Below are 14,561 nucleotides of genomic sequence, written 5' to 3'. Positions count from 1 at the left end.
GACATTTCTGAATATTGTTAACACAGTGTCTGTGCCTGACTGTGACTGAAGTACAGTCAGTTCTGTTTGAGGAAGCTAAAAATAAACTCTTGAGCAACAATGCGATGATCAAAAAAGCACAGCATGTCTGATGTCTCAAGGTAACAACAATGAAAATATTCCAGTAAAATGGGTTAAAAGGCAATTGTGTCGTGCAAGGTATATGGTATACAGGTATACGGGGTTCACCCACCTCTCTTCTGGCCATTGACAGTACACCCATATATCAGCCAAAAAGCAGTTGGAATATATGGAAGAGTATACCAACTTCCTCCAAGATAAACTACCCATACACCTAGTGGTACACCCTCCTCATCAACTAACACTACAACATTGCTTAAAGGAACACTTCACCCACAAAATGATCATTTGTATATCAGTTACTCACATCAAGTTACATTGAATTTGAGTGGACAGCTTTGTTTTTCTTGCAAGCCTCCATAGTGAACAAAGAATCCAAAAAAGAGAAAATTCTTTACGAACTGAAGTAAATGGGGGCCACGTCTAACAACAGCAAACTATATCAAAACATTCATTTTACAAACTCTCACACAACTGTTGCCATATAACCACAGTCACATTTATCCAGTTGCCCAGTCGTCCAAGCCTGTTGCCTGTCCGTGCATGAAGCATAGAAGTGTTTAAATATTATGGTTTTATTGAAAATGCATATGTTTGGGGAACCTGGTCTCACTCCGAAATTATCAAAATCCGGCGCTTGGGTAGTGACTTGCAGCGTCAGACACTGACAAAAAAAGCCATTCTTTACCATCGGCATGATATGCAGCTGGTCGCAATTATAGTTTAACAGCGTCTGGCGGTGTCAGGGGTAAAAGTGGTGGGACAAGGACGAAAGTTAAGGTGGCAAAAGTCTGAGTGGGGAGGGTGAGAGGGGTGATGGATGGGTCAAACGAAAACTGACTTTCACTCGGGAGAGCGGTGTTTGTGTCCCATAAAATTATAAGACCAATCCCTGTTCTTTTTTCCTAAACCTTACCACATGCTTTGTTGTCGAAACCCAACCACATATTTTTGTTGCCTAAACCCAACTACATGCGTTTGTTGTGAAAGGAAAAAACGCCAATTTGCGGTGTACCAACATAGTGTTTTTTTGTTTCTTAAAGAGACTGTATGTAAACAGTAAATTTTCTGTGAAATGTTTGCGCATTCTGAAAGAAGACAATGCATGTCACAGGCAGAACTTGACATGGTGTCCAGAACGTCAACCACCAAAGCACCCAGCGCACCAAACATGAGAATATATTGTTTGGGATACTGAACATACAATAGGATAAATGAGATTGCACCAGTTGTGACAGCTTGTAAACAAATATTTTGATATAGTTTTGCTGTTGCTAAATGCAGTCTCCCTTTTACTACAGTCAATCAAGAATTTTCTCAGTTTTTGGATTCGTCGGTCCACGTAAAGGCATGTGAGAAAAACAACACCTTCTTCACAAACTGAACATAACACAGCATGAGTAATTGACATACCATTAATCATGCTGTGAATTAAATATTCCTTGAAAAACACCTGTAACCAACACAACATCTGAAGTCACGATCTCCTCTGGGTATCAGATTAATATTCCTAACAATGGTCAACAGTGTGTTGTAGCAGTAAATTCCACCCCAGCAGTATGCCAGAGCTGAGGATGACTGTTTTTATTTACATTACTTTTGTCTCCTCTGTGGAGGTCGAACAGGGAGACTCTCACCACATCCAGGCAGGCGTGAAGCAAGGACACAGAGTGACAAGATCACATGTGACAGAACTGCGGTAAAGGAGCTTTGCATGTGGGAGAGAGAGAGGAAGGAGAGGGAGATGATGGAGAAAACAAAGACGAGGAGGAAGAGATGTGGAGACACTGAGGGAAAAGGCCAGTCTCTGCCCAGGGGAACTGAGGGGGTGTTCACAAACTGTATATTAAGACGCACACAGGATTTTTGTCATGAAGGAAGCATGACAAGAAGAGGAAATAGAAAGCAAGGAGGTGACCAACAGTTGGTGTTTGAGTGTGAAAGCAAAAAAATCATTAAGATGTGGGTTGCCATGAGACCACATCCTGCCAACTAGAGAAAGAGAGTGAGAGAGGTGTTAAAATGAGATCAAGGGAGATTATAAAAGCGAGAATGGGAGGGGGATGAGGTCCAAAGGTGCTAATCTGAGGCTGTACGTGTTACATAAACACTATCCGTGCTTTCCTGCCAGGTTGAAGTGCGGTTGCAGGATCCAATCAGAGCATGTGAGGTCACAGTGACAGCCAGGTCACTATGTACAGCCAACAAGAGACAGCAGGAGGAGACACCAATAACATGCATGACACATTGGGGTGCTCTTATTAACAAGGGTTCACTAGGAAATTGATTCTTTAGGCTTGTTGCCTCATAGCAGAATCCCTTTGAGGTGCAGTGCTTACATGAGATAATGTAGTCTCCACAGTGTGGTAAGACATTTCAGAATGTAGGAGGTGAGTCACATCAACAGGATCAGTGGTTCGCCTTTAGAAAACGGCACTGGGTAAACAGATAGGGTTTCTCGATAAGCTTTTAGCATTTGCTAATAAACTGCCCATATTTTGGTAATTTTCTTTACTAAGCTGTGACAAAACTCTGTATTAGTCAAGGTCTTTTTGCCAAGACAAAGAGACAGTGAAGATATGAAAATGATATCAGCAATGAAAAACGATGACGTATCTGTTATTGTTGGAAATAACAAGGAGACAAAAATGGAGTTTGAAAAAAGACCAAGAATCTACAGCCATGCTAGCACTAAGAGGCTGTACTTAGGCACAGTGGTGCTTGGAGCTTATTGCTAACTAAGCTGGCTAACCTGCTTACAATGACAAATGCTGATGTTTAGCAGGTAATGTTAACCTACCATTACCTGGGTCCAGACCTTTGAATCCCCCTACTCAAGACTGAATAGTCTGGCATCATGACAAGACAACAGTTTCTTGATTGAAGACAATCCATCCAATTAGCGCCGCAGGGGAACTAATGATTATGCTGCTTTCACATGGAATCAGGCAAACCACTCACACTCACATTCATACCTACGGCCAATTTAATTCAGTCTACATGTCTTGGGGTACCCGCAGAAAGCCCATGTTGACACAGGGAGAACATGCAAGCTCCACACAGAGGGCCTCCCCGACCCTGGTGTTTGAACCCCCTGACCCAGGTTCGAACCACAAACCCTCTTGCTGTGAGGAGACAATGCTAACCGTGCCACTCATTCTATGCAAACAATACAACATCACCCCAACATTTCGTCATCTGTGTTTCATTTTACTGTCCTGCCATTCTGGTTTGTTTGTTTTTCCTGTGCCATCCAGACAGTGTTGTCAGTCTGCCAGCTAACATCTGCCTGACTCCATGCGAATGCAACATTTGCCGATCAGCGTCACAGGCAGGACTAACGCTGGGCCTAGGTCCAGACCTTTGAGTCCACCAACTCCACCAATTTTACTGATGACATAGACGTCATCTTGTCTTGTTAATATCACCATTGTTTACTTGTTTTTACTTTTCTACACTTCTCTCTTAAAACCCTCTTAAATCCAGTATGTTGGCATGGCTATGCAGTACGTTTACATGAACAGTTTAATTCCACTTTTAATCGGAATGAAAGGCCATTCCGATTAAAAGTGGTCATGTAAACAGTCATTCCGATTGAAAATTAAATCTGATTAAAGGGGGTGGTTTATTCCGTTTGTCATTCCGAATGAAAGAATTTTGTATGCATGTATACACTCATTCCTCTTTATGTTCATTCCGGTCTTTCTGCGCATGCTCGTTTCCTTGCCCTTCTGGCGCGATGACGTATATAGCGCGCATAGCAACGGGCTGAGATAGAGCAGTCAGACTAGTTGCACTCACTGGTTTCGATTTGCCACAGCACGGTCTTCTACCTCCCTTCTTCGACCTTCTACCTCCCTTCTCCTCCACAACAGACGAAGCATTAGCAGAACAAGGTTGTTGTCGTACTGCTGCTGCAAGAATATAAGCAAAACAAGCCCGAAAAAGGCACTAAGAACGGCGTCGTCAAGTATCTTGTTATCCGGAGTGAGGACTACAGGGTTTTCTTCCGGTAAACGTAATCGCGTAACATCTGCGGTCTTTCTGCGCATGCTCATTTCCTTGCCCTTCTGGCGTGATGACGTATGTAGCGCACGCACGCAACAAGATGGCAGCTTCTAAAAACAAGAGATGGTCCCGAGCAGTCTTCTATTTCCATTCTTCGACCTTCTACCTCCCTTCTCCTCCTCAACAGATGAAGCATTAGCAGAACAAGGTTGTTGTCGTACTGCTGCTTCAAGAATATAAGCAAAACAAGCCTGAAAAAGGCACTATGAATGGCGTCATCAAGCATCTTGTTATCCGGAGCGAGGACTATACAGTGTTTTCTTCCGGTAAACATAAACATGTAACATCCAGCCCGCCCCCTATCCAATCAGAAACCTTCCCTGCCATATATGAACAATACACGCAGGAGTAAGAGAAAGAGCGGTAGGGGGACAAGTATTTTAATTATTAGAATTAGACAACTTTATTGTCATTATACATTGTACAACGAAATTCTGTTCGGCACTTAGCACTAGCAATACTAGCTAGTAGCTAGCACTAGCATAGAATACCAAGCCGCTGCATTTACACGCGCCGTCATCTTCATTATCTTTTAACACGTGTGTTATGTTCTCTAAGATGCAATTCTACGTAATGTATGGAATAATTAGGGGGACGTCTATCTTGGGGAATCTCGGCATGCACAAATTACTACCACTGGATGGTGGGTTTAGCTACATTTGTTGTGTAAAAACGAGGGCTTGATTGGTCTTAACTTAACGTTAGCTGCTCAAGGTCTGTTGTGCTCCCTTTCATCAATGTCTGTGTGTAAACAGTGTTAATGTTGGTCAGAGACTATTACTGCCCTCGCTTGATGTGTTGGTTAATTTAGATGTGTAGTTTGCGGCGGGGTAAATATGTGTTCCTCTGCTTTTTGGTGTGTTGTGGTGTAAAACATCTTTGCGCACACTCACTGGACACAAGCCTTTTGTTTTTTGTTTTTTTTTTCAATTTTTGGTTCGCCTGGCCTCCTTGTGTATTAATGCTTGTATAACCTCAATGCTGTCCTGCTCAATCAAGTTCTAAACATCTTTTTTCCCTAGTAACGAGAGTCGTCTTATGTGGTTTACGACATGAGTGACCTCCAAGGGTTAACCGGGTCAGATTAATAACATATACATAGCCCCATTTGTATTATGTTTTAGTAATGCAGAACACTTAATACACATACATATGTGGATACATAAATAGCTGTAGTGCCTCCTTCACCATGAGTCCTTTAGATCGGTAAAATATGGTTGATGTTCAGTATGTTTTCCAGCCATCAATGGTGATTGCTTTACTTTGAGTGACGAAGCCAGTCTGGGGCACACAACCCTTTCACCATCCGAGTTTGGGTGTCCTCTCTGCCCCAAAATTAAAACCAAAAATGAGAGTGCGATCCAGAGGCACCTGAAAAACCATACGGAAAATGCAGTTCATTTCCATGGTATGTTGATGAGAAGTATCTGTTTGAGATCATATACTTCTACATGTAACAGTAATGTTTAATGATATTTGTTTGGGTCAAAACAAGACATTTTAGGTTGCATCTTGTGATCTTGTGATTTGTGGAACAGTGGCTGACATTTTATACCATTTTCTTACATTTTATAGACCAAACAAATAAATTATTTTACTGTTTTTCCATTTTTTTTCTTTGTTTTTTTTTTCTGCTTTTGAGATTGATATGGGTATCTGGAATAAAAACTTGTTCACAAAAAAGAGAACTCCAAGTCTACTTCTTTATATTGCCAGTACAATAGTATATTGTGTTTACATGTGTTCCTGAAATATGATAGAATACACCTGACAATATGACAATCTAATTATTACGTTCATTTAATAGTTAAATAGTTACAATTAACCATACTGGTGTAAGAGTAAGTATGACATTTGTTGTATCCATGGTTTTCAGTTGTTTTGAATGACCTGATAGTAATCTGCATGTTGTGACTGTAGCCTAATAAATGAAAGTGCTCACCTTATTTAATCTTTGTTAAAAATTAATCCAACTAAAATTCATGTGTTTGCTGATTTTCTGCAATTTTTGTAGGTTTAACTTGTTGGGGTCAATGTTGTTCCAAACAAAACATGATTGTATTTAAAATACCGTAATTGCTGAAATAATTGTATTATTATTATTATTATTTATTTATTTATTTTATCATATATATATATTTATAATTGTTGACTGCTTCAAAGTTTGTAAATGTATTGCTAAAATAAATAATATAAAAAAGACAGACTTAAAAACCGACTTCTGGGAGAAAAAACAAAACAAAAAAACTGACCTCTGGTATGTATACAACATATGGACTTCCAGTATGTAGACACGAAGAAGATTAACTTCTGGTATGGACTTCCGATATGGTTTGGATACATGGTGGCGCCCCTGTCCGCCGTCTTGCCTGCAGCTGGGTACTCTTGGGAATCTGCAGCCTCAGTAGGCTTCATACTTTAAGGACTAACAATGCCTGCACAAAGGCTCATGGCAATGCATCGGATAGTTGTTTCAATCTGGATCAAAGTGATGAGCCAACAGGGTAAAGTCCCTAGAGTGTAGCTAGAAACAAGCAACAAACTCTGTATCATCACTAAAATACAGCAGTTGATCCATAAAATATTTTATACACACAATCTTTTTTATGTGTGTCTCATTGTCATTGGACACTGCATTTCCTCTTTCATGTGCACCTGCAGTACCAGCAGTGCTGGAGCTACACACCGTAAATTTTCAGAGCTCGGTTGATATCAGAGGGTGGTGAATAATACGCATGCTGGCTCAGAAGGCTGATATTTGGACACACTTCACCTGTAATGCCAGAGAGGGAGTGACTGTGTTGTCATGTCAGGAGAGGGGCTGTTGAAAGAAAAACCTCATGAGACACCTTAAAGTGCACCTGGAGGCATTAATGTGGGCTTTTGGAGGTGCTGTGCAAAATATTTTAAGTTCAGATGAGGGCTACATAATGCATTCTGCCTCACATCTGTTCTGTGTTCACCACACATGTTGGATATCATTTGTTCAGCTATGCCTCTGTTGTTTTGGTTCTAAGTGACATTTATTGACCTTTATTAGCACTTTATCAGCACTAATTAGATACTTCCGCTTTTCGTGTTTGCCCAGTGTGACATTTGAGAGGCCCAGTTGTAACTTAAGCACAAAAATGAAATCGTAACCTTACCTAACCCTACACCTGCACGCAGCAGAGATGTCCCTTGTTGTCCTCCAGCCCTTTGATAGTCTATGCACACCACAGACACTGATACCTGGCAGTAAACACACATTTTCTAAAGAGCTTCATTCACAGGTTCATATTAGAGCAGACTTTTGGGAACACTGTAAGCTGAAAAAAGACTGGAGGGGTAAATAAAACAAGTTCAAGTTTCCCAATACACTCTGTGTCCAGTTTCATCTCCAAAGTAAATTTTTCAACCAATAACAAACCTTCTCGGCGGTTAACTCGGGAGCCACGTCCTGTCAGTCTCATCTGTTTGAAACCAAACCAGGCAAACCACACCAAACATCAACAAAGGAAAAGGAAGCTCAATAGGGTAAAAGAAAAAAAAAAAGACAGAATAAAATAGAGAGACAAAAGAGATTGTGATAGCTCATGTTATGTTATGATAATTTTGATTTATTATTAACTGTGGAATCTGTTTTTCCCCCACTGTAATAAACTGGCTCAAGGAATGTGATAAGGAGGAAGAGATTTACTTAAAAGAATTTAGTAGCCTGATGAGGTTGGCCAGGACATCCTCCAAGATAGTGGAAGAAGCGTCTACCCACTGACACTAAGATAAATCTTTAGCAGTAGGCTGAGTGTAACAATGGTATAAATTAACTACAATTTAGACAAGAATCTTAACGTGTCTTACATTATAAATTTCATTTCAGCCAAACTGACCTCAGCGATGTGTGAAGAAAAGAATGCCCTGAAAATTCACATCATGCTTTTAACAAGCCTTTAAAAACCCTTATGACTGACATATCTTATCACATGTATATAATGGTTAAAATCACAGTTCTTTTGTTCCCTTTCTCCGCTTCCCATTTTACTGTAATTGCCCAAAGCAATAATCACCAGGCCAGTGCTATTACTTTAATGTTGTATTTAGAAAGGATTTGAAAATGACTGGCATGTGGTTTTTTTTTTGTTTTTTTTTTTAATAATGCACTTGATGACTTTTTTGCTCTGAATTTCTAGCTTGTCATACGGTTTCCGCTGATGCTTCAGGCCTTACTTATAAATTCATTAACTACAGAAAAGAAATAAATACACACACACGCACCTTTGGGTTGCAGTTTTGTTTGTATTGTATTGATAGCAGCGTAACAATACAACTATCCACTAATGTTGTCATTAAGCTTCTTTAAATTCAATTTCATTGTTTCCTCAGGTTGTACTCCACATGCACATGTTCACCATGCTTTGGTATTGGAATTTTCAGCTGAGTTTCTATATACAGTGTGTAATACCACAGAAATGTGTCATCTCGTCTAATCTACATGAATCTGATGGATAGATGTCAATAAAGTTATTTTTAAAAAAGCTTTAAAATGATCATCTTTGGGAACTGATTTGAGTTTTTATCTTATATTTGTCCTGTTAACTGATTTAAAAGTGAACAAAATCTAAAACTGGACCAAAGGTAACTCTACCGACAACCCACTGACCCGCTGTTTGGACTGCGTCCAGGTCAGGTTCTGTAAACCTTCTTCGTAGCAGTGAACCCTTAACGCGATAAAGAAATGCCTTGCTGTCTGATTATTTTTATTGATCCCATTCAGGGAAATGACAACCCAACCACCAGACTAAATGTTGGCACTGTACATTTCTTTAAACCACAGATACATACATTACATTTCAGCAATGCTGTGGTAAATGTATGGCTATGTTTAGGCACAATAACCATTTGGTTATGGTTAGGAAAAGCTCATGTTTTGGTTAAAATGCGAAACACAGCAACACTACATTAAAATACACCCACCTTTATTGGCTAAAAAGCTACTGAAAACACAGCGATGACTTTCCAAAACACAACTGATTTTGCTGTTTGTCAGTCTCAAACAGTGGTCTGTATCTTGGCAGGCGCCTTGGCTATGTAACACACCATCCACCATTCCCTCCATCTCATATACTTCATCCCTTTAGAAACATAATATGATACATATGAAACATATAAATGTAATGTATCTGTGGTTTGCACAGACATACAATGACAACATTTTCTTCAGGTGACTGCGCTGAGGAATTTAAGTGTCACAGTAGCAGAAGTACAACAGGTGCAGTAGCCTTCAGATAAATGGCTTGAATAAAATGAATGAAAACTAGGATACTATGAAATTAGGATCTACTAAATACAGAATGATGCATGGAAAAAAAGCACACACCACACAGTCCCTTTTGCTGGGGTCTGGTTGTTGACCAACTCTAATTAGGCAAAAATTGAGATTATCTCTAAAATAGGATTTAGCCCCAATTAGACAGACTGGGATTACAGGGGGGAGAAGCAAACAAAGATCTACTTCTGTGTGTGCTTATGTGAGACTCTGCCTGTGCAGCACGTACTGCATTATGTGTATCTGTGTGGTATATTCACACTTGTACTTTTCGACACGTCACACCATCTGTCAAGAAAACAAGAATTTGATTATTAAAGTGAGAAAACGTCTTTCATTTCATTCCTCGTGGTCTTTCAATTTTCTGTGTAGTGATTAGATTTTTTTCATCACAGGTAAGATGATTTGCCCTTCACATGATTTAATACAGGACTGATTGTTTGTGTGAACGTGTAAATGACAAAGCAGGGAGCTGAAAACAAATAGTCATGCAAAATTAATTTCTTTCTGTGTGGTTGACCTACTTCCAATGAGCTATATGGGGTATAGGTTGAACCGGTGACGCCATTCTGTATAATCAGACAGTATTACATCCTGCTGGATTGATTTCAGGCACACTCCTGCATCCAAAGTCCAGCACCACATTGATTTACCACCAATCCTTCTTAGCTGCTCAAATGTGTGTCTCTGTGTGTGTCCATCTGGGTGTATCTATGTGAATGCCTTATCATCTCTGCCCATGTGTGTGAGTGCATATACACTGGTCTTTAATGGTGGTAAAGAAGCAGCCAGTCAAGTGGGAGTATTCTGCTCACGTGTTAGGGATTGTGATGGCAGAGCTGAGTGTGTGTGCATTAAGCTTTTAGTATAGACTAAGCCCTGCATGGGACGTCAGGTTAATGTATCCCCGCAGCACCCCTCTGTTGAGCTATGGGTGGATGGAGCCAGATAGATGGATATTTTATTTTTGGGGTGAAATATTATTTTTAAATGATTGATTTATATGAAATAAATAGTTCTAAAACATTTTGTTCTGCTTTTGTTTTTCGCTTTAAAACTTGGCCTGAGCCAGAGAACACCCTTGGCCCAGACAAAAATTCACATCGTCAAACAGTTACAAAAAGTGTTAAAACCTTTAAAGATGTGTCCCAGATTTTTTTTCAGATTTCTACAAAAAACACAATTTAATCAGGCATTAAAGGTGTTTCTCAAAGACTCCTGTCTCACTTCCCAGTTTCCAAAAAAGTGGGAATGCTGCTCAAGTACCGTTTTTTTTTTTTTTTATATATAATTCCATTACATTGAGTGAGTATCCACCATAACAGGTCAACTGCACAGGCCTTCTAATTCAAAAATCTATAAGAATTATGGTAATAAAAAATGAATTAAATAAAGTATTTTGATTCTCTCACTTCTGACATCTTTTGACAACAACAACAAAAAAATCCTCTGGGAGGTTGGCCCATTACAAGGTTTAACAGTTAAGACTTTGATCTAATTGAAGAGTACAAAAAACACAAAGAGCAAAAAAACAAAATAATAATAAAATAAAATAAAAAAAGTTATGTCCCACTTCTCAAGAATGGCAGACAGACAGACAGACAGACAGATAGATAGATAGATAGATAGATAGATAGATAGATAGATCATCTGCTGCCCCCACGTGGCATTTTAGCAACTAAGCAATAACTCAGCAATAACCACACCGGCTACAACCAAAGATACAACAGTATCAAGATAATGCCCATCTCATTATGTACGAGGTTGGTAACAGATTATCTTGACAAAAGTGAATATACCATGTACTACAATGGCTGTATCGGGTTTATATGAATTTATGAACATGTTGCTGACACAAAAAAGGCAGGTCTGTCATTTCCAGACGACAGTGATTATTACTCCGTAATTAAATGAACTAGATAATTTGCATCCAATATTAGAGATGATTTAAAGTTACGTTTACTGTACCCAAGCTCCCTTTCATTTTGTTTATTACGTTTAAATTAGGAATAAGTGCATCTGCAGTTATTGCTGAAGCTAGACTCTAGTCTATCCAACGTTAACGGCGTTAACTAACGAACAACACATGTTAAAGGGGAGTGAAGTCTCTTGTCGTGTTATTATACTCTCTACTTACATGAAAAGTTGTGGATACAGCAACGTGCACATAGACGTTAGTTATTTAACGTGAAGCTTCGGTATACTTGAGTTGGTTTTAAGGTCGCCTTGAGAGTTAGATACGGTTAGATAAGACGACTTTTGCTTAAATTTACAGAGAGCCACCGAGCGGTACTGAGGCTAATGTTACGCATGTTAGCCAACAAGCTAAGCGAAGCTACCTCTGATAGCTAACGTCAGCTAGCTAATTTCACTTTGAAATTTACAGCTGCGCCGTTGCGCCCCGCCTCAATTAAAGAGCAAAGACAGGTTTGCAACAAGTATAATGTATGTAAAATTTCATGTGCACTGAGCACAGTCAACATAAGTGTGTGGGGGCTCACATTCGGCTTCAAAATCCGACAACCCGTGCGGGCACTACCATCTGGTCCCATGGTGTAATGGTTAGCACTCTGGACTTTGAATCCAGCGATCCGAGTTCAAATCTCGGTGGGACCTCGTCTTTTTCTCTAACTGGAAACACAATATTATCCACAAATTGCACAGTTGTGTATGTGGACAAATAACGAACAGTACCTCCCAAATCATTGTCACAAACCGCTAAAAGAAGCAGAGTATTGGTCTAGAACAATATCACCTACTTCCAAATTGCATAGAGAAGTAAAAAAGTCAAATGAGTTTCATACTGCAGCAACACCTGTAAAAGAACAACTTCATTGCAAGAACAGCTCATTTAGGCTTGTGGCATTCACCAGGGTCACTACCACTGAAGCAACACTGTGGTTAATCAGATGATGACAGACTGCCCACCATGACCTGCTATTTTCCACATATGATGATCATATGAATCCACCAACCTAAATGTGTGTGTATATTTATTTATGGGGTGCTTTTTTGGAATGGACTAGACGGAGAAATCAAAGTAAAAACATCAGACAGTTTAAAAATATATACAAAACTTTTTGCAAGATACAGAAATGAGGACTGGGAGTGTAAATCACACTGATGGTGATGTTATGGGTTTTTGGGGGGGTAGTATTTTGATTATACATATATATATGAAAAGCACGAACAGATTGATTTATTTGTGGGGATGGACTTATGAGTTAGATTGTGTATTGATGGGTTACAATAGGACGCGGGGTAGGACTAGACAAGCATTGTTTCTTCTGACTCCTTTTTGGACATACGATGTTTATGTTGCCTATTGAAAATTTATAGAATAGAAAACTTTATTTATCGCTGCAGGGAAATTCAGCTGTCCAACAGCTCATAAAAGACAAAAAAAAAAAAACACTTCCCCTCATTGACAACAACACAGTGGTACTGAAATAGAAATAAAATTAAATATATTAAAATAAGAGCATAAATTGAAATTCAGTTAAGATAAAATTGTCCATTCCATAGTCCAGCCAGTTGTGGCTAATGTAATGTGTATAAGTGTGTGTGCGACTGGATTGAGGAGGTGTTAAACAGTCTTATTGCCGTGGGGACAAAGCATTGCCTGTATAGCCAAAAATACAGTGGAAAGGCAAATTCTGTCTCCAAAGTGACCCCTCTACTGTAGGCACTGCCCTGCCCTCTCTGCCTCACACACTCTACTTAATTGTAGCAATATAAAATCTCCAAGGTGGGGCTCATTTTAACCACTAAATATACTGTTAGTTTATTCCATATCAGGCCATCACATTTTATAAGTTTGTGGAAATTAGATAATTTCACTCAGAAATACCACTCACTCTGAAAACCACAGGTTTATGTTCAAACAACTTTATTTCCACACATAAATGGCAGTTAAAAATATATATACAATAATATGCTTGAATTGAACATTTATTTTGATGTTTTATTGGAATGTTTTTCAATTATTTTTTTTTATAAGTCATTGACAGCTGCTTCTCTACTGGGCAGCATTGGCAGAAGTGTACAGGATGGGATCCCTGTGCAGAATGAATTGAGAGCCACTGCTCTTCAACAGAGCCTTCTCATACTCAGCTGTTTTCTTACCACAATAGTGTTTTATTCCCCATGCATCAGTGTAGCCTGCTGTATCCACACTGGAACATTTGGAATTCCCAGTATGTTGTGTGTGTGCGTGTGGATGCGTCCTGGCAGAACACCAAAATACATGTGCTACGAGCTCACTTTCAAACATAAGACTTGCTCAGTATTCCAGTGGAAACTGGAAAGGTGCTGGTTCTGTAGCCTGCCAGTGTACATACAGCACGATACACATGCAGTGGAAAAACAGTGAATTTGCAGAAAAAAAGAAAACTGTGACAATATTACAAATCAAAGAAATAGCACAACAGACCATTTTAACAGCCATGACAATAATGACAGAACATTACAAAGCAACAGGAGCACTATAATGAAAAAGACATGACATCCTCCCCATGCAGACTGAAGTAAATAAGCATAGAAACACAACTGTCAGGCCAGAAAAAAACCAAAACAATCAGTAACAGGTAATAACATGAAAAGTTTCTTGTTATAACAAGATATTTTTCACATTTTTACAATTTGTTTTCATATGTTATAATAAAACGTTTTGTTGTTAAAATAAGATAAGTATATGTGCTAAGTATTTTTTTTTTTTTTTTACAACAAAAGTTTGTTGTTATGTAAACATCATGTTACAGCATGAAATTATCTTTGTTTTAACAAAAAACTCGTCATGTTATTACCCGATACCAATCTTTTTTTTTCTCTGGCTTGGCAGTTCTGCGCTTCTGTAAAAAACAGATGTAAAAAACATTTATTCCTAACAAGATACTAATTTGGCACAGTTGTGTTCTGCCTGTAAAAGCTATATTTGTGACAGAAACATTTAAAAATAAAATCATAAATGTCTAGCTCTGTCTCATTTTTGTTTTCATCCTCAATTATCAGTATATTAAAGCTTTAAATCACATCAAGATTTCCCATTGTACTACAATAGAATGTGAAG

The 14,561-nt window shown here is 38.9% G+C and overlaps 1 non-coding gene across 1 annotated transcript; it reads left to right on the top strand.

Moving 5' to 3' along the window:
* The first annotated feature begins 12,037 nt into the window (after positions 1 to 12,037).
* On the top strand, positions 12,038 to 12,109 carry trnaq-uug (transfer RNA glutamine (anticodon UUG)). The gene has a single exon. It is a non-coding gene; the product is annotated as a tRNA-Gln (tRNA).
* Positions 12,110 to 14,561: the final 2,452 nt, after the last annotated feature.

Source organism: Epinephelus fuscoguttatus, linkage group LG7 (genome assembly GCF_011397635.1).
Source record: "Epinephelus fuscoguttatus linkage group LG7, E.fuscoguttatus.final_Chr_v1".
NCBI classification, from domain to species: domain Eukaryota; kingdom Metazoa; phylum Chordata; class Actinopteri; order Perciformes; family Serranidae; genus Epinephelus; species Epinephelus fuscoguttatus.
The sequence above is the reverse complement of the archived record's forward strand: the minus strand, read 5'-3'. Positions and strand labels throughout refer to the sequence as shown.